Here is a 27,115-nt window from a genome sequence, read left to right as displayed (position 1 = left end):
TGAGTGAAAGTTTTTGTTGTTGTTTTTAGGTGCCATTGAGTCATTTCTGGCCCACAGTGACCCTATGTATAACAGAACGAAACACTGCCCTGTCCTGCGCCATCCTCCTAACTGCTGCTATGTTTCTGCTACTGGGGCAATACAACAGATATTTTAGGATTGCTGCTATAAGGTTATTCTGAAAGCTTGTGAGGCCCAAGCCTCGCTTTGTAAGACTTGAGGTTCTTTCTTGTCTCATTCTCAGCGTGTCTCCAAGTGTTCAGGACCAACTCATTCTCATTCACACTGCTGGGAGTCCCTTGAACATGTCTTTACTACTTGAAATCCAAGTCACCACAAGCCTGGGAGAGAAGGAGGTCTCTCCATTCCCAACTGAGATCTAAGGCTTTCCTGACAAGTCCCCACTTCCTGTCCGAAGAGCTGTCTTTTCCCAGGATGACTGACAGTGGGAAGATTCACTTCTTTTAGGAAAACCCACATCTACACACACACACATACACACACAGCAACAAAATCAACCTAAATACAGCTTTGATCCAAAAGTTTATTAGTTGAAAATATTCTTCATTCAGGGTATTCCATTTCCTTCATCAGACAAAGTGGAAGAACATCTCATCCAGTATACTTTTTTTCCTCCAAACAAGACCCTAGAAATAAATTGTTTTTTTTTTTTTGAGAAAGAAAACCTTTGAAAATAACAATTTAAGATTTATTTTTTAAATTTAAGTAAATGTTGTTCCGGTTTTTGTTCATTAAATTTCTTAGGAATGGTTTTTAATGAGGACATCCTATTTCAATTAAAACAATCTGGGCTCAGTCAATGTGGCATCCTGGGTGGATTCTTGAACAAAGGACATCAGTGGAAAAAGTGGTGGCATCTGAACCAAGTTCCTAGTTTAGTTCATTGTAATATACCAATTAACTCCTGGTGTGGCACTGTAGGATAAGCACTGAACTGGGAACCAAAAGGTTGGTGGTTCAAACCCACCAGCTGCTACCAGGAAACCCTGTACAGGGTCACTATGAGTCAGAATTAACTTTATGAAACTTAAAAACAACAGCCTGGTGTGGCGTTGTGTGTTAATGCACTGGACTGCCAAGTTGGTGTCAGTCACAAGGTTGGTAGTTCAAGCTCACCAGCCACTCCTCAGAAACTCTATATGGGTCAGAACCAAATTGAAGCCATTTAACAACAACAACAATGCATCAATGTTAATGTCTTAGTTTTAACAAATATACCAAAGCTAATGAAGATGTTAATATTAGGAGGAGTTGTATGAAACAATTTTACTGTTTTATAATTTTCAACAAGTCTAAAATGATTCCAGAAGTCCTAGGATAAGCACTCAACCTCAAAGTTGGTTTGAACTGAAAGGTCCGTGGTTCAAACTCACCAGCTGCTCCTTGGAAATCTATAGGGGGTCGCTCTGAGTCCAGACTTACTTGATGGCACACAAAAACAACAATGAAATTATTCCAAAGTAAACATTTTAAAAAATATAAAACAAACTGAAAAATAACTTCAGGCACCTGAATTGATTTGGTGGTGGTGGCTATGTGCCATGGAGTCAGTTCCGACTCATAGTGACCCTGTAACAGGGTTTCCAAGGCTGTACATCTTTTCGGGAGCAGAAAGCTTCATCTTTCTCCCACGTAACAGCTGATAGTTTCAAACTGCTGACCTTGAGGTTCACAGCCCAATTCGTAACCTCTACGCTACCAGAGCACCGTATTAAATCACTAAATTTAGTGTTAATCTTCTTAGAAACAAAGAAAAACAGGGAAGTAGATAGATTGTATGGTTCTTGCATGGGAAAAAAAAAGATGTATTATATTTACTTGAAAATTTTTCTAGTTCAGGATTTCAGAAGGAATTGACTACATAGATGTTCAGGCATATGAGAAATCACGAATAACTTAGAGGATAATATGCTTAAACTATTTAATTAAAAAAAGAAATTGATCTTAAATATAATTTTAAAATACTGATCTTTAAAAATTCTAAATGCATCACTTAAAAAAAAAAACACAACAACTCATCTTTTTCTAGGGGAAAGGAGAGAACTAAGATTATATATCTCAGGTATAGCTAGAGAAGTTAGAAATACAGAAAGTTAGGATTACTGCTTGAAGAACCTAAATGAGTGAAATTAATATAGCCTCCAGGCTGTGTCTCTTAACTTACACTGATTGTTGATTCAAGGGGACTGTTTGTTGCTAGGTGCCCCATTGAGTTGGCTCTGACTCATAGCCGCCCTCTGCACAACAAAACACTGCTTGGTTCTGTGCCATCCTTACAGTCATTGTTATGTTTGAACCCATTGTTGCAGCCACTGTTTCAATCCATTTCCTTGAAACCTTTTCTGTGAGGCAACTCTGGTTGGACTTGAACTGCCATTCTTTCAGTTAGCAGTCAAGCTTATTAACTGTTTGTGCTACCCAGAAACTCTACACCTGCAAAAACAGACATTCTGGCAAATCGTGTTGGAGAATGTCATGGATTGTGTCAATGTGGTTAGGCCGTGATTCTCAGTGGTTTGGCAGTTATGTGTAATGCTGTCATCTGGGAGTTTTGTAATGATGAAATCATCCCTCATGATATGATCTGATGTAATTACCATCCATTTATGTGAATCCTCCACCACTCATCTGTCAGTTTGTTGTACTGTGGTGGCAAGAAGTGTAGCCAGAGAGCTCCTTGGAGGCCAGGATGGCCAGGCTTCATCTCTCGTACTTCGGACATGTTGTCAGGAGGGACCACTCACTGGAGAAGGATATCATGTTTGGTAAGGTGGAGGGTCAGAGAAAAAGAGGAAGATCCTCAGCGAGATGGATTGGCCAAGTGGCAGCATCAGTGGGCTCAAGCGTGGCAACAATAGTGAGGTTGGCCCAGGACCAAGCAGTGTTTCATTTTGCTGTGCATAGGTTTGCTGTGAGTCAGTACCAACTTGGTTGCGCGTAACAACAGCAACAAGAATGTGAATCCTGACCTCTAGGCTATGTCAGTAAAGATTAGGTTGTATTTGTTACGTAAAAGATACAGGACTTGGGTGAGATATAACACCCTTACTCAGATCAGAGCCCAGATGTGGTCTGCACTGCCTTTTAACTTACAAGTGATACAAGAAGAGAGATGTATGCAGAGAGAGAAGAGGGAGGGGGATCTTTCTAACACCAGAACAAACAAACAAACAAACAAACAAAACCCAAAACTGGCTGGGAATGGAGCACAGACTTTGAATCCACGATCCCTGCACTGAGAACCTCCTAGATCCAGGGGAAGACTGATGTCAAGACCCACAGAGATATCCAAGTATCCTTGAAACCAGATAAGGACCTTCCCCCCCGAGCTGACTGAAAGAGAAACTTTCCCCTGGAGATGGCACCAGAACTTTGGATGTCTAGCCTCCTAAACTATGAGAGAATAAATTTCTGTTTGTTAAAGCCAGCCACTTTGTGGTATTTCTGTTACAGTAGCACTAGATAACTAAAATAGGGAGTCTGCCTTGGACTTATGATCTCCTATCTCAGAATCTCATGGGGCTATGGGTACATGATTAACCCTCAGTGCAGATTTCAACCACTAACTCACTCAGCTGTATGGACCCAAAGTTCATTTCATTCATCCAGGGCTGAACAGGAAAGAAAGGGGAATGGTCAGCTTCCTTTCTGATTTTCTTACTATATGAAAATATGAGGCACAGGGGGTGGTCAAGAACCTGAAATCGATGGCCGTGCTTCTCCTGTTTTGGGACCTAGTAACCCACCATTTAGTAAAGTGTGGCTCAATACAGGTCTACTTCTGCCAAATTTGATCAGTTACTCCTCTTTTAGGGAACACCAGCAAGTAGGTGGGGAAATAAGATGGAGTTTCTTTGTCCATCATTTCCCAAGAAGAAAGAAGAATGGAAGTTGTGCTGAAAAGGCCGGGGAAAGGTTATATATTAATGAGGATGGAGGGAGAATGAAAAATTTCCTCCTACTCAAGCAAATTGGTTCACAAATGTCCTATCAATGAGCCTAGTTGGTAGCATTCACATCAGTAGTGGAGTCCGGGTGTGGCGCTGTGGATTAATGCGCCAGACTGCAAAGTTGTTTGAACTGCAAGGTCGGCGGTTCAAGCTCACCAGCTGTTTCTTGGAAACACTATACAGGGTCGCTATGGGTCGGAACCAACTTGACAGAACTTAACAACACCACCAACCACAACGTCAATAGTAGATGATTATTTGCCAAATAGGAAGATGTTGTGTCATTGTTGGTGACTTTCAGGGAGACACCCTCTGGGAAAGAACATACAAGGGATTGGGCAGTATATGCAAAGGTACTGAGTCTCCATACAGCAGAATCCCTGCTACAAGTGAGTAACACACAGGCAGACTTGCCCAAACATATGTGGAATCTGAGACTAAAGTCCAAATGGAGTTTAAATGTTCAAATGTTGTTGCAAATCAAGCTAACCAATTGTAAAGGGTGTGCTGTTTCTTGAACCACCCACACTTTTAAACTTTAAGAAAGGAAGAAAATTGTCCCTTAGCCCGATTGCAAAACAACACTTTGTTATGTAATCATCTATCCCATTCATGCAATCCAAGAGGAAAGATTGGACAAGTTAAATATTCATCTTGTTCTCTTACCTACATGCTCAAATCCAATCCAGCCTCTGAAACTTTGTCCATCTCTAACATCAGCAGCAAGGTAACCCACAATTTGGGATGGCATTTGGATACAAGGCAAGGGGAAATGTTTCCTTGGGGCCTGAACAGAGAAGTAATGAGAGCAGATGTTTAGGGCTAGGATCTCATGGCTGGAGAGTTGTCCCCCTGTTCATTAGCATTTTCACTTGTTTGTGTTTGTGCCATGTGAGATCCTCTGTAGCATGTCCCTCTTAGCTGGATCTAAGGGCAGTATGTCTCAAAAACTTCTTGGACATTTTCTTTCTGTTGTCCCTGGTGCCATCCCTTCTCTGCCATCTGGGACATCATCTGTGGCTCTTACTGAGGGTAAGCTTTCTTTCTTAAAATTCTTTCATTAGCATCCTAAATGGATGAACTTATCTTCTCTATTCCCTGATAGCACTCTCTCTGGGGGAACTTGTGACAAAAGCTCCAGAGTTGGCTCTGAAGCCAGTAGGATATGATTATCCTGAGTATTATCCAAAAGCATTCTTCCACACCAACAGTCAGCCAAGTCCCCAGGCAGAATTCAGGACCCCCTGACCCCTTCCCCAACCCCTGTTTGGTTCCAAAGTTCTCATTTCCATTTTCCCCTCAGGGTTCCCTGAGTCCTCTTGCACATAAAGAGGGCTACTATTAACTGCCCTAGATTGAGACAGCTCCATCCCCAGTCCCCATTACCACAGTTCATGTTTAGCTGTGCTTTTTGATAATGAGCAGACAACAGGTACAACTGCTTCAAAAAGCTGTTCCAAGTTCCTAACAAAGCAAAAAGCAATCAACAGAAGTCAGGAAGACGTTTGTCTGGCTATTTCCAAGGATTAGAGGACATGGAACAAATTCACCCAATAGTTTTGCCAAATCCTTTATGGTGGTGGTGGTGGTGTGCTGTGGAGTCAGTTCCGACTCATAGTGACCCTGCATAGGGTTTCCGAGGCTATAAATCTTTATGGGAGCAGAAAACCTCATTTTTCTCCCATGGAACAGCTGGTAGTTTCAAACTGCTGACCGTGGGGTTAGTAGCCCAACTCTCTACCAGAGTAGCCCACTACTCTACCAGAGTTCCTTTTATACTGATAGTTAAAACAAGAGTGGGGGGAGCTATTTGACAGCCCTGTTTTACATCTTTTAAAATTGGGATTTCATCTATAAAAAGATATGTGTTTAGGCATGTATGTTTAATAGGCTCTATAGCCTGAATTTCATACCATGACTATACAGTTGTTTTCTGTTTTTGAAATCAGACTTACAAAAGTTCTGTGGATACCAAGGCAAAGATGACACTGCCCTTAACCATCACTACAGTGAGATGAGGCCAAGTATTACTCTGATCCGAAGTGAAGTTCTAGGTTAAATCTAGTATTTAATTACATTCATCTGAGAGGTGTGTCCTACAGTATGTTGAGAAGAAAAGTGACATTCATTTCAGAGGGAACTGTGAGTAACCTATATCAAAAGCAGGGGAGACAGGCTTCTCCTTTTAGAAGACAGGGTTGATTGCATGTTGATTCTTCCTTGAGAAATACACACATAAAGGAAATTAATTAGTCTAATTCTGCAAGAATTGAGATCCAATCAGAAAAGTACATTCCCTACTCTTAGTTGATTTGTTAATTGATTTTTGTATGGTAATTGGACACTTACTATGTTCCAGGCTTCATGCTAAGCCTTCTCAACTGTCTTATTTACTCTTCATCAAAAACCCTGTGTAAGATTGGCATCTTTGTTTCATTTTACTCATGACAGAACTGAAGGTAGGAGAAGGTATGTTATTTGCCATGGAACACACGACTAATCAGTTTCTGAGCTGGAATCTGATCCCCATACATCTGTCTGTTTGATTCCAGGATTCTGCCTACTGGATCACACTGCCTTCTACAATATTCACAAGTACTTGAGTGCTTAATGCATGGTACAGACACCAAATGCTGGGAATTCAGGCCTAGGGTGGCCAAGGAAAGCTTCACAACAAAGCTAAAAGTAGTAGAAAAGAGATGTTGCAGCTTAAAACAGAAAGAAATGAACTAAAAGATGATTTCAGCTATAGCCACATTTGAAGATAGAAAAACATCTGCTCCTCAGACTACATAGCCAGAACATTTAGTCAGGGTAGAAACTGCCCTGGGCTATGTCTGAATTCAATTCCTATAGCATATTAGCTTAATCCTCATCTGTAAGGTTAGACTACTTTTAAAAATGGTGGTAGTGTGCCGTCCATTTGGTTCCAATTTACAGTGACCCTGTACAGAGTTTGCAAGACTATAAATCTTCACAGGAGCAGAATGCCTCATCTTTGTCCCTCACAGTGACTGGTAGATTCTAACTGCTGACTTTTTGTTTTGTTTTGTTTACATTTGCATTTGCTTTTGAAGCTGAACACCCAGAAAGAATGTGATGGAGATGTGAAGGGGCAGTTGCTTCAACACAAGCCCTAGGTCAGAAGTTTCACTAGAACTCTCTGAGCCTCTAATTCCATTTATTATTTTTGGTGCCCAACTTTGATCTCCCTTACTACATGGAAAGAGCTGACCATCCTGAAGTTCGCAGTTTGATGAAATCTGAGTTTTATTTCAACAAAATTCTGAAAAGGAACCCCCGTTGCCTTTAAGTTGATTCTAGTCCATGCATGATAACCCCGGGTGTTCTAGAGTAGAACTGTTTCATAGGATTTTCTTGGGTGTGATCTTTACACTGGCAAAAAAAACAAGACTCCAGGTTTTGATGGAATATAAATTGAAATCTTTCAATATGCTGCACTGGAGGCAGTCACTCACCTTCCAAAAAATTTGGAAGACAGCTACCTGGCCAACCGATTGGAAAAGATCCATATTTATGTCCATTCCAAAGAATGCTGATCCAATGGAATGTGGAAATCATCAAACAATATCATTAAAATTACATGCAAGTAATTTTTTGCTGAAGATAATTTAAAAATGATTGCAAAAGTATACAAACAGAGAACTTCCAGAAATCCAAGAGGGATTCAGAAGAGGATGTGGAACTAGGGATATCATTGCTGATGTCGATGGGTTTGTGCTGAACACAGAGAATACCATAAAGATATTTAATTGTGCTTTATTGACTATTCAAAGGCTTTTGATTGGGTAGATCATGATAAGCTATGAATAACATTGAGAAGAATGGGTATTTCAGAACACTTAATTGTGCACATAAGGAACCTGTACACAGATGAAGAGGCTGTCATTAAAACAAAACAAGGGGATACTGAATGGTCTAAAGTCAGGAAAGGTATGTGCCAGGGTTATATCCTATCACCACATTTATTCAATCTGTATGCCAAGCAAATAATCCGAGAAACTGGGTTATATGAAGAAGAATATGGCATCAGGATTGAGGAAGTCTCATTAACAACCTGCAGTATGTAAATGGTACAATATTGCTTGCTGTAAGCTAAGAGGACTTAAAATACTTACTGATGATTATCAAAAACCACAGCTTTCAGTATGGGTTGCACCTCAATGTAAAGAAAGCAAAATCCTCACCACTGGACCGTTAAGTAATAACATAAATGGAGAAAAGTTTGAAGTTGCCAAAGACTTCATTTTGCTTGAATTTGCAATCAACACTCATGGAACTAGCACTCAGGAAATCCAGTGACATATTGCATTAGGCAAATCTGCTGCATAAGGCCTCTTTAAAATAATGTTAAAGAACAGAGCTGTCAGTTGAGGACTAAGGTGTGCCTGACAGAAGCTAGGGTATTTTTAATGGTCTCATATACATGTGAAAACTGAATGGTGAAAAAGGAAGACCTTAAAAGAATTGATACATTTGATTTATGCTGCTGGAGAAGAATATGAAAAGTACCTTGGACTACCAGAAAAATAAACAAATCTGTATTGGAAAAAATACAGCCAGAGTGCTCCTTAGAAGCCAGGATGGGGAGACTTCATCTCTTATACTTTGGACATGCTATCATGAGAGACCAATCTCTAGAGAAAGAAATGATGCTTGATAAAGTGGGGAATTGATAACAAAAGAGGAAGACCCCGAAGAGATGGATCGACACAGTGTCAGCAGCTACGTGTTCAATTGTAACAATTGTGAGGATAGCGCCTGACTGGGCAGTGTTTCATTTTGTTGTGCATAGGAACTAACTCAACCACACCCAACAAAAACAACAATCTTCACAGAAATGGATCATCAGGGTTCTTTTCTGCAGAACTACTGGGTTGGCTTGAACTGCCAATCTTTTGGTTAGTAATCAAGAGCAAACTGTTTATACCACACTTGAACCTGTTTATGTTAACAGAGAAGTGATTATAGAACATTATGTGTTCCATGATCTCTGGCAACATGAACCCTTGTCAGCCAGGCACTGGCATTTCCTGTTTTGTCAGTGCTGAGCTAATTCTGGACTCCTGGTGTGTTGCTGTAGGATCATCACTGGTCTGTGAGCCACAAGGTCAGCAGTTCAAACCTACCAGCTGCTCCTTGGAAACGCTATGAGGCAGGACTGACTCAATGGCACTTTACAACAACAACAAATAGAGGGGACTATATAGTTGCCTTTGAGTGGCCCGGCCCCTTCAGGGTTACACATACTTGAAGCTCTGTAGACTTGGGATGATTGATGTTTTCACTGAGGGTTTGTTTCTTAATGTTTCTTTAGGTAACTTCCAGATTTTATATTTTTCTGTTTCTTTATATCATACAAATTAATGTTATTGAAGAGCAGAGATGTGATGTGACAGTTAAGAGCAAGGACTTTAGCGGTCAGTGGGTCAACTCCTGCGAAGTATATGACTTTGGGCAAGAGGTAATTTGTCCCTCCCAGGGGACAAATTTGTCCTTCCCAGGGTTGATGAGAAGATTCAATGTAAAACTGCCTTAAAGCACTTAGCCAAATTCTTGCCACATTGTAAATGCTCAAGAAGGAATTTTTAAAATCCCAAAGCCACTTCCACTGACTCATAGCAACCCTTTAGGACAGAGTAGAGTTGCATCCTAGGGTTTCCCAGCCAATATTTACGGAAGTAGACAGCCTCATTTATCTCCCTCAGAGCAGCTGGTGGGTTTGAACTGCTAACCTTGCATTAGCAACTCAGCACTTAGTCCACAGCAACACAAGGGATACTTCAAGAAGGAATTATTATTGGTTTTATCTTCTAAGCTTTTAGTTTCCTGATGGAAGGGTTATAACTATCTTTTATTTCAACAGGTGCCCTGTGAGATTATTGATCTGTGTTTACACCAGTATTTCCCAGCTGCTCCTTGGAAACCCTATACAGGGTCTCTATGGGTCAGCACTTAACACCAACATGTAGACCAGGAAAGCAAAATGTTAATGACTATGGTTTGTTCCTCTCCCTGCCCTGCTTTTGGTTGGTCTTTCCGTCTTCCCACCTATCTCTTCCTCCATGCCTTTCCCTCTGCTACCAAAATCAGGGTAGATAGTGTGGCATGCTGCCTCCACTTTTCAGTATAAGTTAAATCAAAAAATATTGTTTTATATAACAGTAGGTTACTTCTGCTAAAAATAAAGGAACTATTGATTGAAGGAGCTCTGGTAGTGTAGTGGTTGCGAATCGATCAGGCTGCGAACCTTAAGGTCAGCAAGTTCTAAACTAACAGCTTTTCTGCCGGAGAAAGATGAGGCATTCTGCTCCTGTAAAGATTTACAGCCTCGGAAACCCTATGCAGGGTCGCTATGAGTCAGAACTGACTTCACGGCACATAACCACCACCACCACCACCACCATTGATTGAGTAGTTAAAATACATGCTTGTTATTGTTGTTGTTATTGTTGGTTAGGTGCTGTCTAGTAGGTTCCTACCGATATTGAACCTATGTACAACAGAAGGAAACACTGCCTGCCCATAGAAATCTTCACAATTGTTATGTTTGAGAGCGTTGTTGAATCCCCTTCTTTTCATTCAGTATGCCTCTTGGTCTATGTACAGGTTCTTCATAAGCACAATTAACTTGTTTTTTCTATATTTTTAACTAGTTCATTTATTATGACTCTGAGACTCTTTAAGAACAGAGTAACAAGAAACCAATTTAAATCTTTGTTTTTGAAAAGGCCAGTAAAGTGAATAAAGAGACAGGAATGTTGAATGGTCAAAAGTGGCCTGAAAGGAACTGGGGAAAGACCACCACATTTCCCTTCATTCTGAGGAGCAATGGATTTGGGGTGTCATTGGCACAGACTTGTTTACATGTTTGGACTCTCCTGGTGGTGTCACTTGGATGTTGCTCAGGGTCTAGGTCAGCTCACTTCCACTTTCCACTCCTGCTGTGCCATGCACACAGTCACCCCCCATTGGTCCAGCTGTCTCTGCCCCCTTACCAAGGAATGAATGCTTTCCTGGTACATATTAGAAGAGGTGGAGGGTCTGGGGAAAAAAAATGCTATAAAGTAGGTGAAGCTCAATTTGGGGCGTCAGTAAATCTGGGTTCAAGTCTGGTCTCTAACACCTCCTGGAGATGAGGCTCTGTGTGAGTCATTTAGCTTCTTGAACCTCAGTTACTTTATGTTTAAACCAATGTGTCATTCATTTGTAACCAGCTGTTACTAAGTATTTACTGTGTGCCTGGCATTGTTCTAATGCCAGGAAGGTGGGAGAGGGGCTGTGGGTGAAGAGTTTAAGTTGGAGAGTCTCGTTTTAAAATAGAGAAGGATTCACTAAGAAGGTGGTATCTGAACAAAAACTTGAAGGAAACAAGACAGTGAGTCATGAGAGTATCTGGGGGAAGAATGTTCCAAACAGAGGAAATAGCAAATGCAAAGGTCCCGAGGTGAGAGGCAGTCTGTTGTGCTGGAAGAACATTGAGGAGGCTGGGATGGCTGGAGCAGAGTGAACAAAGTGAAGTGCAGCAGGAGATGGGATCAGAGTGGTCACAAAGGAGATATAATGTCCAGTTTTGTAGGCTATGGTGGGGGCTGGGGACTTTACTCTGAGAGAGATGGGGAGTCACTGAAGAGTGGTGAGCCAAGACCTTATGTTTTGCAAAGGTTTATCTGGCTGCTGTGTTGAGAGTAGGCTGTAGCAGGGGCAGGGAGGGAAGCAGAAAAGCCAGACAAGTGATGGTAATTTGGACCAGGGTATAGTGGTGGAGGTGGTGAGAAGTGGTTGGATTCTGGATACATCTTTAGAAAGAGCGGGGTCTTCTGATGGATTGGCTTTGAGTGTGAGAGAAAGAAAAGAATCAAAGAGGACTGTGGCTTTTGACCCAAGCAACTGAAAGAATGAAAATGGGAAAGCTGAGGGAGGAACAAGTTTTGGAGAAGGGGTTAGGAAAACAGGGAATTCAATGACGGTAATATCTGTCCTGTCTCTTTCTCACAGAATGAACTGTGATGACATGCGTAATTTATGTTCCAAATATGTGTTGCTGTTACTAGAATTCAGAGGACTCTTCCCCTTTCTATTCCGAGTCGTGTGTTCTGTGGATATTCTCTTCTCTCCGGCTCCTCAGGTGGCTTCATGCTGGTGCTGGGCGAAGTACTCTTAGCAGACTCCTGGGCTGGCAGGTTTTATCTGAGCTATGTTTAGGTGGATATTTTAGGAAAGAACTTCACAACTATGACTCATGTATGACTTCACAGTTAATACCTTTATTTCTCTCTAACAGAGAATATTGTTTCTAATTTTTCTTCTAGGTAGCAACTGGTGTTGCCATGCAGATCTCTTGGTTGCTACGAGATGAGGGCGTTCTTCTGCCCTGCAATTGGCTGTTGCCTCTGCTTGGGGTTCTCACTCTGGCAACTGACACTGAACTGTTACTATGGTGAACTCTACAATTTTCCTTTGATTGGTGGTTTCAGAAATAGATCTGTGGAATTTATTATATGTAGGTAAGTAAAAATGAAAAATAGGTATCATAACCTTCCCCCGTCACCAACACGAAGGCCATGTGACATTTAAAGACATAATGAATCACCATTGGGTGACACAGGAATCTTCAGAAAACTGAAGAATGATGCTGAGACTGTGCTAAATTTAGATGGGAGATAATTTCTTTCTTTATTATTCAGAGTTAAAGGCATTGGGCTCACCAGAGTTAGGGGGTGGGTGGAGATTATGGAGGGAGGGTACTGGAAGGTAAACTCTAAGGGTTACAAGTGATGCTGGGGGAAGGGTGTTGAGGGTGTGACGGATGTGGACTCATGCTGATTAATTTTGCCTTCAGGGCAGTGTGTTCTCATGCTATGTGGAAAGACTCGGATCATCAGACTGTGCTCTAGAAAGGAAAGGGACCTCTGACTACTGCTGTACCTGACTGGAGACAGCAGGGTCTCAGGGCTCAGGGTATCAGAGTAATTTGTGCTATTCCAATCTTCTCCTCTCCCACCATCTTCCTTGTCCTCACTAGGGTTTTCATAGGTAGATAGGGGGATCCTGATGGCTTTAGCCTCTGCTCATCTATGATCTCAGCCAAGGGGTAAGACAGTGGAGAAATAATTTTCAGGCAACTCTTTTGATTTTACAACCAAACTCTCTGCTTTACAAGAACAAGATGAAAGAAAGATGGGAGCAAAAAGTTGGAATGAGGGATGAATTATATGTTGGAATAATCTTTTTCTAACTTGTCCTTTTGGATTGTTGATGAGGGGTTGTGAGACAGAATGGATTTTTACAGCCTTGGAAACCCTATATAGGGTCACTATGAGTTGGAATCGACTCCATGGCATTGGGTTTGATTTTTTTTTGTTTTTGTTTTTTTGGTTTTCCTCTCTATGATTAAATTATTTTTAATAATAACCATAAAATGAAATGAATAATAATAAAGGCCAGGAAAGAAACATAGACATTGAAAATGTTCTTGTATTAAACTTTGTATCATATCAGTAAAAATAAAACAAATATTACAATTTTGGAAGAAAAATAGCTATGAATTAATACTTTCAATTTCAGTAATGAGTTTTTTGAAGAAAGATGAAAATGTAAACCTCCATATTGATTTATCACAGCAATAAATAGTCAATTTATCATTTATGTTTTTGAGATTAGCTTCTGAAAATATGTCTGTAACTTTGTCCACATTATTTTGATTCCCAGATTACTGAAGTGTTGATCTATCTTTGCTTTTAGTTGATCGAAGAACACTTTTAATTGATTTTAATTTTGAAAGACTTCTTCCATGTGAAGCATCAGAAAAATAAATAGGAAAAGCATCATGTTTGGCATAAAATTTCTGTTTTATTCATGAAAATCCCATTTCACCATAAAGTCTAGAAAATTTAAACACAGCTGTAAACTCCAAATTATCACATAGGATGACAGAGTTGAAGTACCCCAAGTTCTGTTCCTTTGTTTTTACAGTCATAGTGCTATCGTTGTTTACTCAGAATCTATTGCTTGAATGCATGGAGTATGCCGTACCATGGAGGATGGAGACACCAATTGTGCTTTTAGTAAACTTTATTATGAAGCTACTCTTGAAATAAATGTGTGGAGTTAATTCTCTGAATTAACTTCCACATAGAATACAATGTTTACCAGAGGATAAGCAATAAAAAAATGTGCTGAATAGAGGCTTACATTTAGTTTGTTAAAATTCAACAGCAACGGCAGCATCATTAGACCAACAATAGAGTTTAGGGGCGGGAGATTGGGGGAGAACATTTTATCACTGATATTGTTTAGAATTGCTGGCCGTGGTGGTATAAAAAGCAGACGGACTTTTCATTGATTTTATGATTATTTTTAAGTCTTCTACAGGCAATACACCCCCTGGTCTCCTGCCCAGGAGTGAACTGCTCCCCCTGGCCCACCCTTGTTATATCACTGTGACTTAGTCTTACTAGAACTGGAGTGTATAATAAAAGGCAATAATGTAGGATTTGAAGGAATGACAGAGCTGTGCTGAGATGTAGTTGATCAGCGTATATTCGTATCTGGACAATTTTTGACTCTGACATGACTAAATGGATATTTTTCTTTTCTTACTCTCATAATAAACAGGAGGGTGGAGGGAGCAGGAATTGTTATTCATTGCCGTCAAGTTGGCTCTTACTCCTGGTGACATTGTGTCTAACAGAACAATATGTTGCCCTGTCTAGTGCCATCTTCGTGATCCTTGGTATGTTTGAGTCCATTGTTGCAGCTATTGTGTCAAGTTCATCTCATTGAGCGAGTTTCTTCATTTTTGTTGGGCCCACTACTTTGCCAAACATGTCCATTTCATATAAACATTAGTGATTCCTGTGGTTTTGTGTGGTATTTGTAGTAGCACGCATAGTCTGGCCTTAACGTTTCCATTTGAAATGTTGCCATTTTATTCTGCCATTGTTTGTGACATGTAGTTCACTGAGCACTGAACTCAGTCCTGGGCTTATCTTTGCTGACAAAACATGTGAGGATGTTTTACTGAACCTTCAGAACTGACTTTGTCACGTGGGACAGTGGATTGGGAGCCTGAAGTTGCAAGAACCATTCTGATGGTTGGGGTGGGCGAGGGAAGGAGGAAGGAAAAGAGCAGAAGACTTACTTACCCTTCTAGTTTTGTTATGTATGCCACTCCATATTTTTCCAGTCAACTCATCAGACAGATATATTTAGATCCACCCAGGTATTAATAGGTATTTCTGGGTAGGGTGTTTTAAAAGCTTAAGTGTGTGAGATTCTGTCATAGCTCTCGATATTCCTGTAGGTTAAGTACTGTCTCTTCTCCATCAGCCTCTGGAGTACAGATATCTCTGGAGGAAGTAACACATCAAGCCTTTATAATTTTAGTATGAATGAGTGGATTAGATTGCTTCCCTTGGTATCTGATCAGCAGGATGAGGGCCCTGTGTATTTATAAAGTTATAGAGAGAGTGTGGACAGACAACCTACCACTCAACTCAGCCCTGACAAGCCTTGAATGTGTACTTTTGCTTTAAGGAATTCCACTTCCCACTCCGAGGAAAACAACAGTAAAAAGACCCACCTTGTTGATGAGGGAATTGCCTATGTGAAAGATAACATGCTTTAATTTTATTTCATGCCCAGGAATTGGAACTCCTGTCAACCTATAACACAGCCCCTCACCGTGTTCCAAGAATGATGGAGCCTTCACGCTATTATCTGTGTCTCATTTTTATTCCGTTCACATGTCTCTGGGGAGAGGACCCTTTAAGATTTCTTCTGGCTCTGATTCAAGCTCCATAATAGCAGTGGATCCACGCTTCTTAATACAGTGAGTGCAGGTGGCAGCAAGCCAAAGTGGCCTCCGTGGAGTGCATGTTGCAGGAGTGGTATTTTCTGCATGCATTAAAAATCAGATGCCAACCCAGACAAAACCCAGACTGACAGTGTGCCTGCACCAAGGCTTAAAAAACAAAACAAAACAAAATAAGCAGAAAGTATGTTCTTTTCTATTGAAGTGAGTTAATGTTCTGCGTCAGCCCTTTGTTCCTAGGGACACGTGAGCATGAGCATGTGTGTGCATGTGCAGATTTATGCAAATGTGCACACAACTAGTTGCTCACACAGCTGCTTACTGAAAACTCATATGGGCAAGTTGTAGAAATGAAATCTGTTGTATTAAAGGGAAGTTGAGAGGTTGTCAAAAGCAAATGAAATGGCCCGAGTTTTGTTAACGAAATAAATGTATTTGTGTCAATAAAGAAATAACCCCAAAGCATTCATTAAGTACCTATCTGGATAGTTTGGTTTCATAGTATGTACTTATATTTACGTAAAACATAAGGTGTTAATAAACCAAAAAACCAGACCTACTGCTATTAAGTCGATTATGACTCACAGTGACCCTATGTAGGGTTTGCAGTCCTGGTGTGGCGCTGTGGGTTAATGCGCCAGATGCAAAGCTGTTTGAACTGTAAGGTCGGTGGTTCAAGCTCACTAGTCACTCCTTGGAAACCCTATACAGGGTCACTATGGATCTGAACCGACTCGACAGCACTTAACAACAACAACAAATCTGTAAGGGAACAGAAAACCTCTTCCTCCTGCAGAGTCGCTGGTAGATTCAAACTGCTGGCCTTGTGTTTAGCAACCCAATGCGTACACCACTAGGGCTTCTTCAAGGTGTTTATTGTTGCTGTTATGTGCCATGGAGTTGGTTCCGACTCATAGCAACCCTGTACAGGGTTTCCGAGGCTGTAAATCTTTACGGGAGCAGAAAGCCACATCTTTTACCCACGGATCAACTGGTAGTTTTGAACTGCTGACCGTGAGATTAGTAGCCCGATTCATAATCACTACGCTACCAGAGCTCCTTAAGTTGTTTATAAGAAGTACTAAAACTGATTTGGATGTGGGGTTAAAACAACAAAAACAATATCAAAAATTGAGTTGACTTTGACAAATGGTGATCCCTTGTAATGGAATAAGACTGTCCTCTGTAGGGTTTTCAAAGTCCATGCCTTTTTAGAAACAGATCACCAATCCTTTCTTCCAAGTCACCTCTAGCAGCCTTTTGGTTAGTAATTGAGTGCTTAACCTTTTTCACCACCCAGGAACTCCATGGACTTGGAATAGGTTCCATTATTCTAGGATGTGGAATCACACAGATTAGTACCATATAAAGCCATATTCCATCTTATAAGTCATTGTCTCTTAATATTTTGTTGTTGTTGTTGAGTGCCGTTGATTTGATTTGGACCCATAATGACCCTGTATAGGGTTTCCAAGGAGTGGCTGATGAGCTTGAACCACCAACCTTGTAGTTGAAACCAACTTTGCCGTCCAGCACCTTAACCCACAGCTCCACACCAGGACTCCATCTCTCATTATTTGTAATAGATATTTCCCCAGGAAACTGTGTACAAATATTTAAATATAAAATCATATTTTGATTGCTTTTAGAGAATCAAACTTTTTGTGGCAAAGTAATTCTTTCTAAAAAGTAAAAACAGAACTATGTGCTAGGAAGAAGAGGGTCCATACCCTAGTCGTTTTCCGACTGACGACTCAATTTTCTTATCTATAAGCTGAGTGATGAGTTCAATAAAAGATCTCCAAGATCCCTTTTGGACTCTATCATCCTAGCTTTGTAATGAGTCCATCTTCTTTAAATCTGAGGGTTTTATACTGGGCTGCCTTAAGAGAATTGTACTTGAACTGGTACAAACAGGTTGTTGGAATTCATTATTCATTCTGTTATCCTTTTGGGTGAAGTGGAATCAGTTATAAGTGATATGATTATAAAAATACACATAGATGGACAGAGACCAGAAGAGAGGTAGTGAAACATGTCAGCCTACCCCCTGCCCCCGGCTTCCCTACAGCTTGATTCCAGAAAAAAAAAAAAAAAAAAAATGTAGACTGACCTGGGAGCATTATATACCAGCCCTGGGGTACAACTGTCAGCCTTTGTTGGGACCTAGCAGGTCACATGTCCAAGAAGCTGTCACACAAGCATCTATGCAGGAGAGTTTGTGAACTGTCTGAATTACAGGAAGGGAATCCACACGGTCAACATACATCAGACAGCATTCTGCTATGATCCATACAGTTTTCATGGACTAATATTTGGAACCCTCGGAAACCCTGTACAGGGTCGCTATGGGTCGGCTCCGACTCGAAGGCACTTAACAACAACAACAACAATACTTGGAAGTAGATCATTAGGCCTTTCTCCCTATTCTATCTTAGCCTGGAAGCTCCATTGAAACCTATCCACCATGGGTAACCCTGCTGGTATTTCAAATACCAGTGGTATAGCTTCCAGTAACATAGAAACACCCAAGCCAGCACAATATGACAAACGGACAGATGGGTGGACAACTGTCTGTATGTAATATCAAAAGGGAATTGTGAACTCTTACTGCCATTGATCTCTAAGCAGGAAAGTTGATCTGATCTGATGAATGCTCTCAATGGGCTTTGCCTAGTTACCTAAGTGATGGTGGGAGTTTCCAGGACATTTAAAAGAGTAATGTCAGGAGACCCAGCATGCTAGGATGGTGTTTGGGTCCCCTTGAAACGTCTAGGCTTAGAGGAGGCCCCCTAGCCTGGCAGAATTATAGAATGACAGAGATATGCAGAACGGGATGGCCACCCACCAACTCACAAAGAATATAGCCACCCCTTGGTTAGCAGTATGACCCCTCTAATTCAAGGATGGTCTCTCTTAATGTGGCAACACCTCCAAGAAATGGACTTGAATGGGATGCAATGAGGTGTTTAGACAATAAGGAGAACTAGACAAAGATGGAGAGGACATGAACCATGACCAGCCCCAGTTCTCTAATGCAGAAGGGCTGTCACTATTACCGTAGTCATACTGAGTTTTGATTGTGACTGTCCTATTCTTGGTCAACTGTGTATTGTTCTTGTATGGATTAGTTTCTTCTGAATAAGCTTTTCTTTCTTTTGAGAAGCACCCCCTCTTGGTGAAGGGAGGTCTCTGAGATGGAAGAAGGAGGCATTGTACAGTGATGCTGACTGTGTTTGACAATGGTGACTTGTTGGCTGAATCCAGCCTACATAGCTTGCCAAGTTGTGCCATGACTCAGGGCTGGGTCAGCTGGGGGGAAGAGTACCTTTGACAATTTATGTATATCTTTTTCAATTTTGCACAAAGCTCCTTAAGTGCTAATGGTATGGACTAGAAACCATGTGTAATGACATCTTGGTACTTAACATGGGTAACTCATAGGCACATGTATTCCTGATTAGACTGCTACTAGTCATTCTTCCAACTGAACAGTAACAGATAAAACCATAGTCTTCAATAGTTGGCTTAAATGACTCCTGGTTTAATTGCCCTTGATGAAGTGCCAGGCTCCCTCCAGAATAGTTTCAGGGGATGAACCTTCTACCAAGAGGAGACCTTTTGATCTAGGGTGAGTCATTAGGCCTCCAGAACCTTAGTTTCTTTATCTGTAAAATGGGGGATGACAGTTTTCAGGTCAAGAGTTTGTCCTGAAGATTAAATGAGAACATGTTCTGTAGTATATTTTGTGACTTGTAATAACCTGAACTAATGCAAATGATAGAAGTGATCATTATTCTCCAAGCACACTTGGCCTCTGACTCACCTCTGCTTGAGAAACCAGATGTTCTTGTTCCCATTTTGTGCAGGGACCCTTCAGAGTTGGTGAGTTGGCTTCATAATACAACATGTGCCCAGCTCTCCGGAAGGAAGGTTGCACCCTGAGGTCTCTGCTACTGTTCATTTTGTTTTGTTTGTATAGAAACTTCTTTAGAGATAAATAGCACTGCTCATGGGAACTTCAGAAAGAAGTTTTATTCTGTGTACTATAAAAAAAGACTTAGTTTCCTGAAGTTGAATACCTTTGAAAAGTAAAAAGGACAGAAGATTAGGTAGAGGACAACCAAAGTCAGTAACCTGAATCCCTTTAAATGGATTTCAGGAGTTTTTGTTATCTTAGAAATGTTACGAATGAACATTTGGGTCAAACTGAGGCAAATCACAATCTCTTGTGATTCCTGTGCTTCCAATGACTCCAGACTGCCGTATCAGAAACCCCCACCCCCACAACTTTTTCTATCTCCATACCATAATAACCTTTTCAACTTTTCATAAAATCCTTAATAGCTAGACCTATAACTCTGTTTATTGGTGGGTAGAGTCCAAAGTAATTGAATTTGAGGAATTCCCCCACCCCAGAATACCTCCCTAAGAATCCCATTGTAAATAACTACGGTCCAGTTATTTGTTGTTGTTAAGTGCCCTTGAGGTGGTTCCGACCCATAGCACTCTGTATAGAGTTTCCAAAGTGCAGCTGGTGAGCTTGAACCGCTGACCTCCCAGTTCAAACAGATTTGCAGTCTGGCACATTAACCCACAGCGCCACACCAGGACTCCTGTTATTAGATACTACAAGTCCTGTTATAAATAAAGAAATTACTTTCCTATTATAACTCAGGTAAACTGAAGAAGTAGCATATTACATGTGAACTGTTATTTGCCATTTATACTTTAGCATGAAAGACTTAATTCAGAGGCCAGCAAACTTTTTCTGAAACAAATCAAAGAAAAAACATTTAGCAGAAACATAGTCTATGGTCTATAGGGGGTCCTGGTGTGGTGCTGTAAGATAAGCACTGCAGTACTAACTGCAAGATTGGTGGTTCAAACCCACCAGTCACTCCTTGTAAACCCTATATAGGGATGCTCTGAGTTGGAATGAATTTGGCTTTTTGTAGATTATAGTTTCTGTTGCAATTGCTCAACTCTACCATTGCAGCAAAAACATTGCCATAGATGACACATAAATGAATGAACATGGCTGCATTTCTATAAAATTGTGTTTATATAAAATGTTGGATTGACCCATGGACGTTAGTTTTCTCTACCTTGACTTACTTGAATCCTCTCATTGGGGTGGCCAGCTGAGAGAAGAGAAAAGGAGGAGAAGGTGGCAGTATCTGGCACACTGAGTGTTGGGGAAGGGGAGGTGACCAGCAGATTGTGGGGCAGAACATCATGGTGGGAGGTAGAAGATATCACCTCCAAAATAATCCTTATAAGAGACGTCTTTAGACTTTTTTTTTCTAAGCTGGGATTGCTGGAGACACCTTATTTGTATACTACATAATGTCTACTATGCTTTGTTGGATTCGAGCGTACACAGTTTCCATTCATTTTTATGTTATTTAATACATCACTTTAACAGCCACAGAACTAGGCAGCTCCCATTCTGCCATCATGTCCTGGAAGTTGCTATATGCTAAAAGGGAAATGCTTTTGCATGCAAATAGACTTCAAGTGCTTTATTCTCTCTCCCCTTGCTCTGTTTGTGGGGAACATGTTCAGACATCACATTGTGGACAGTCTGCAAAATGAATGGCACACTGATTTCCTTGAAGTTTGCCTCAGAATCAAGGAATGCCAGGTCTACAGACTGAGAGAGATCTTCCCACAGAGATGACCAAGAATGCAAGCCTTCCCTTAGAGGTAATTGAGGTATTGAATTCTCTGACTTCTAGCCTTCCTAAACTGTGAGAAAACAGATTTTGTTCCCTCCGCCACCCCCCACCCCCGACAGTATTTTATTTCAGGATCAATGGTGGTTGATGTAGAGTGTTTATTCTTAGGTGTGACATGTTCTTGAAGTTGAAAAAGAAATATTTGTAAGTCTTTGCAAGCCTCATTCAGATATAGTGGTGGCAAGTAGGATAAATGCATCTACATTCACTGAGCCGATGCTACTGGTCCACCCCGTGAAGGGAGAGGGTGAGCTTGGATGGTTTTATGGATTGAATTGTGAGCTCCCAAAATATGTGCTATAAAGTGGATGGAGTCTTGGTGTGGCACCCTAGGATGAACACTTGACTTCTAGGTCAGTTTGTTCTCTGAAACCACCCACTTGAAACATTGTGTTGTTCCATGAGTGGGACTGGATTTGAGCTATGACATTACTCTCTCTCTTGCTCAGTTCCTCATGTGACAAACAGTGCAACGTGGAAGATGGCAAATTTGGAGTGAGGAATGGAGCCTGCAGCCCTGGGCTAGTCAAGCTGAAGTCATAATGACAGCCTCTGAGAAGACAAAAAATGACCACTGGGATGGGAAGGGGAAAGGCAGTGGGGGGTCATTGAATTGGTGCCTTCATTTTACTCTGAGACATGCTGACTTCTCTCCATATTTGGGAGGAGGCCAATGACTTGGAGACAGTCTAATGATATTTTATACATTCATAAAGAAGTTTATTTTTGGTAAAGACACTTCAACTGGAATATACTTGATTGGCTTATACCAGAGAAGTAATTTGGGGTTCATCATCCAAATTACATTAAAAATGCTGAAATGCCTTCCACTTATCACCTAGTCTAGCTGGCGTCTTACTGAATCAGGAACATGAGTTATATCCAAATCTTGGCTCTACGTATATTTTGTGTTCCTAAATATATTTTTATGAGGTCCTGGTGTGATGTTGTGGGTAAATGTGCTGGATTGCAAAGTTAGTTTGAACTGCAAGGTCAGTGGTTCAAACTCACCAGCTGCTTCTCAGAAACCCTATACAGAGTCCCTATGGGTTGAAACTGACTCAATGGTACTTAAAAACAACAAATATATTTTATTAGGTGGGACCAGTCCCTGGAGAAGGACATTATGCTTGATAGAGTGGAAGGTCAATGAAAAAGCAGAAGGCCCCAATGAGATGGATTAACATAGTGGCAGCAGCAGTGGGCTCAAGAATAGCTGCAATTATGAGGATAGTGCAGGATGGGGTGGTGTTTCCTTCTGTTATACATAGGGTCGCTATGAGTTGGAATCAACTCAGCAGCACTTAGAAACAACAACCCAAATATAAACTAGTAAGAAGAACTTTCCTTTTGAAAGGGATTAGCACTTAATTGGGGGTTTCACAGGACTCTTCTTCCTTATATAGACCACCAGGGATCTGAATACAGAGATGACAGAAGCCCCTCACCATTTGTGCTGTGCACAGTCAGTCTGGAGCAAGGAGAGGTGCTGCACCCAATTTAGAGCCCCAGCCCTGGAGGAATCTACTCTTTCCACGTGCCTAGACCCATCCACTTGCTGGCCTGGATATGAGACCCACTTTGCCTGGGAACCTTATTGGTGCAGTGGGTTAATTGTTAGGCTGCTAAGCACAGGGTTGGCAGATCAAACCCATCAACTGCTTCCAGGGCAAAAGATAAAGCAGTAAGCTCCCTTAAAGATTTATAGTTTTAGAAATCCTATTGGGCAATTCTGTTCTGTTCTACAGGGTAGTTAAGAGTTGGAATTGACTATGGGCAGTGAGTTTTATGGTGGGGGTGGGGATGGTGAGAGATCTTTTCTTTGAGGTGTTAAAAAGGGACAGGGAGTCAAGCCTCTCCCTTTGACTTGCCAAATATGACACATCTTTCCTTCTAATTACATAATTTTCTTGTGCCCATTGATTTGGGCTCTTTTCTGCTCCGAGCCTCATGTAGCAGCTGATTGCTCTGCCCCTGCCTTGGAATTAATGAGATGGCCTTGATTGATCCAGCTCATGAGCTCTTTTGCCTGCCATGGTAGTGTGAGAAATTCTCAAGATGGTCCATCTTCAGGAATAAAGGGCTCATGAGATTGCTAGACCAGACATAAGTTGTTAATTCACACCCAGGGATATGTAAGTAGGATGCATTGGGGGAAGAGAGGAAAGAAATCTGTTCTAAGACTAGGAACTTTAAATAAGAATACAGTCATTAAGACCCATGGATGCCATTTGGGCTACTTTGGAGGGAGGGAAAATGGTACATTGGAGGAGTGGGTAGAATTGTAAATGGGGAACTAGAACTGGAGGAGGGTTTTTTTGAGACAGGGGAATTAAACTGTTTGCGGGCCAGTTTGCCCATATCTACTGGGTTGGGTGCCTGAGTTTACAAAATTGAATAAAGAAAACCTCACTCTCTCTAAAATGAGTGCAGATTGGATTACTTGAGTGTTTGTCAGTATTAACAGTGTTTTTCACAGTGGGAAAGTATTGGTGTTACTGCCCAGTCTCTAGAGGATCAGACTTCTCCATTCCTCTGTAATGCTTCAGGAAAGTGGGGTAGAACGTGCCTTGTACTCTAAGTAGTTGCCATTGAGTTGTTTCTGTCTTATGATGATCCCCTGTGTGTCATAGCAGAACTTGCTCTATGGCATTTTCAATGGCTGATTTTTCTGAAGCAAATCACCAGACTTTCTTCCCAGGCATTTCTGGGTGCACTTAAACCTCCAATCTCTGAGTTAGTAGACAAATACATCATCCATAAGAAGCACTCAGGGACTCCCACTGTCTACTCTAGTCTTTTGCTACTCAAGTGAGGTACATGGACAAGCAGCCTTGGCATCCTAAGAGCTTGTTAGAATGCAGACCTGAGACTTGTTAGAAATGAGACGGCAGAAGGGCTTACCCAGAATCTGCATTTTTAGCAAGAGTCCAAGTGATTAATATTCATAGGTGCAATGAAATTTGAAAAGTATGCTCTAGGTAGCTATCTGGGTCTACTTCGACCCTTATCATTTAGATAGTGATCCACCTATTTTAAGTCAGATATCCATCCCAGAATAATGCACTAGCTCTGTTAACATCTACATCATGCTTTCCATAGTTGGAAGCCCTTGATACCCACACCTGCCAAAACTGGCTTGCAGTTTTCTTTGGGCATGGCTTTGCATTCTCAGCCCCTCCTCAGGAGTCCTTTGTTCCTTCCAAGTGCCTTTCCTCTGGGCTCCCTCTTTAGGTTCCACATGCCTAGTATGGAGAATGGATGACTGGAACATCCTACTCAGATGGACATGGATAGATTCAACAATGATAAGTGTAGTTTGGAGACGAAGTAGAACCGGCTGAGAGATCCAGGGAATTGAGGGTCAGTTTTGGGATGACCCACTTTCCAGGTGACCCAGATAACCTCTGTATAAGTGTCTATTGCTTCAGTTCTAAGTTGATGGGAACATCTTCTGTGAAACCCATTAAGCCAATCTGGAATCTTAAAGATTTTCTCATAAGAACAATTTAATCAGGAATATATGGCCAGCAAAGGGTTTCAGTGTTGACTTTACTAAAAGTCTAATGGCTCCTTTTGCTTTTATTAAGCGTAGAATCCATGAACCTATCATTATAGAATATCCCCATGCCATGGATTCAAATGGTTAATTGAATGGTATGCCTTTAAATTGTTTAGTCTGTAATTATAAAAGCTATTTTCAAAACCCATATTTGATCATTCCCAAAGAGAGAAGATTTCTCACTATGAAAACCAGCTTTAGGCTTGGACAGCAATTACTCACAGATCCTTTTCCTGGCATAACGATTACAGGAGTAGGCAATGGATTGGTTCCAAAATTAATCTTAGGCCTTTCTCTCTTAAAGTATGTCCATTTGTAGGTTTATCTCTCGTATCTCCAAAAGTGGAGAACATCTAGTTACAAGCTGCACAACTGATTCCAGCCTGCCATTTGTTAAGGGTTCTTTTCTTGACAGGTCTGAATTACCACATGACTAATTTCATTGCTATGTTTCCAGATGGACTAAATGCATGTCAATGGACATGCAGATTTGCTTGAGCAAAGTAAAGGAATTACACAAGCAAGCTGATTTACACATGCCTGGAATACCCCAAGATAATACCCTGTACAACTCTGTTGTTGTTAGCTGTGGAGTTGGCTCTGGCTTATGGCGAGCCAATGGACAACAGAACAAAATGTTGCCTGGTCCTTAACCATTTTCATGATAGCTCATATGCTCAAATCCTTTGCTGTGGTTGCTGTGTATCTTGAGTGCCTTCCTAGGGAACTCTTCTTCCAGCACTATATTGCACAATATTCTATTGTGACCCCGTAAGATTTTCACTGACTGATCTTCAGAAGTAGATCTTCAGGCCTTTCTTGCTGTCTTAGTCTGGACGCTCCACTGAAACCTCTTCATCGTGGATGACCCTGCTGATATTTGAACGACTGGAGGTGTGGCTTCCAACATCACAGCAGCACACACGTCACCACAGTACAAGAGTTGGTGGTACAACTCTTGGGGCTACCACTGTTGTCCACGAAAATGGAGTTGATGTGCAATCTGTGGAGCTGTAGGATCAGCACTGGACTGTAAACCACAAAGTCAGCAGTTCAAACACACCAGCTGCTCTTCATAAACACTATGCAGAGTCACTGTGAGTCAGTAGCGACTCAACAACATTTAACAATAATGGAGCTGTCACATAGCAGCATTTGGAACACGTTCCTCTTGACTCTTTGTGTAGTTGATGTCCTGTCAAACTTCATTTTCAGCCCAAATATCATCTCTTCAGAGAGACCTCTTTAACCATTAGTCTACACCCTCACTCCCCTTTATTTCCTTCATGTTACTGTTAGTGCCATTGGGTCAGTTCTGATTCATAGTGACTCCATGTAAGAGTTTCAAGGAGTAGTTGGTGGGTTTGAACCACTAATCTTGTGGTTAGCTGTTGTTGTTGTTAGGTGCCATTGACTCATAGAGACCCTATGTACAGTGGAATGAAACAATGCCTGGTCCTGTGCCAACCTCACAATCGTTGTGAAGTCTGAGCCCATTGCTGTGGCCATTGTGATAATCCATCTCATTAGGAGGTCTTCCTCTTTTTCTCTGACCGTCCACTTTACCAAACATGACATTCTTGTCCAGGGACTGGTCCCTCCTGATAATATGTCCTAAGTATGAGAGACGAAGTTTGGTCATCCTGACTTCCAGGGATCATTCTGGCTGCACTTCTTCCAACACAGATTGATTTGTGTTGTGATTAGCAGTCCACTGCTCATCCTAAATTCCACTACAGGACTCCATAGCACTTTGAATGTTCTGAAATGATTTAGTTTAGTCTCTGCCTCTCTACACCAGATTTTAGGAGTATTGCAAGGATGTTGTCTATCTTGTTAGAGTTCTGTCTACTAACACCCATCCAAACCCCACTACCATTGAGTTGATTCCAACTCATAGCAACCTTCCATAGGATTTTTGAGATTGTAAATCTGTATAAGAACAGACAGCCTCATCTTATACCCAAGGAGCAGTTGATGGGTTTGAACCACTGACCATTTGGTT

General features: G+C 41.2%; 1 pseudogene; it reads right to left on the bottom strand.

The window, feature by feature from the left end:
• LOC102831351 overlaps positions 1 to 27,115 on the bottom strand; it is a 174,604-nt pseudogene that overhangs the window by 13,124 nt on the left and 134,365 nt on the right.

This window comes from Chrysochloris asiatica, unplaced genomic scaffold (genome assembly GCF_000296735.1).
Source record: "Chrysochloris asiatica unplaced genomic scaffold, ChrAsi1.0 scaffold00052, whole genome shotgun sequence".
Taxonomy (NCBI): Eukaryota; Metazoa; Chordata; class Mammalia; order Afrosoricida; family Chrysochloridae; genus Chrysochloris; species Chrysochloris asiatica.
Note: the sequence above shows the minus strand (reverse complement) of the source record. Positions and strands in the feature narration are given on the sequence as shown.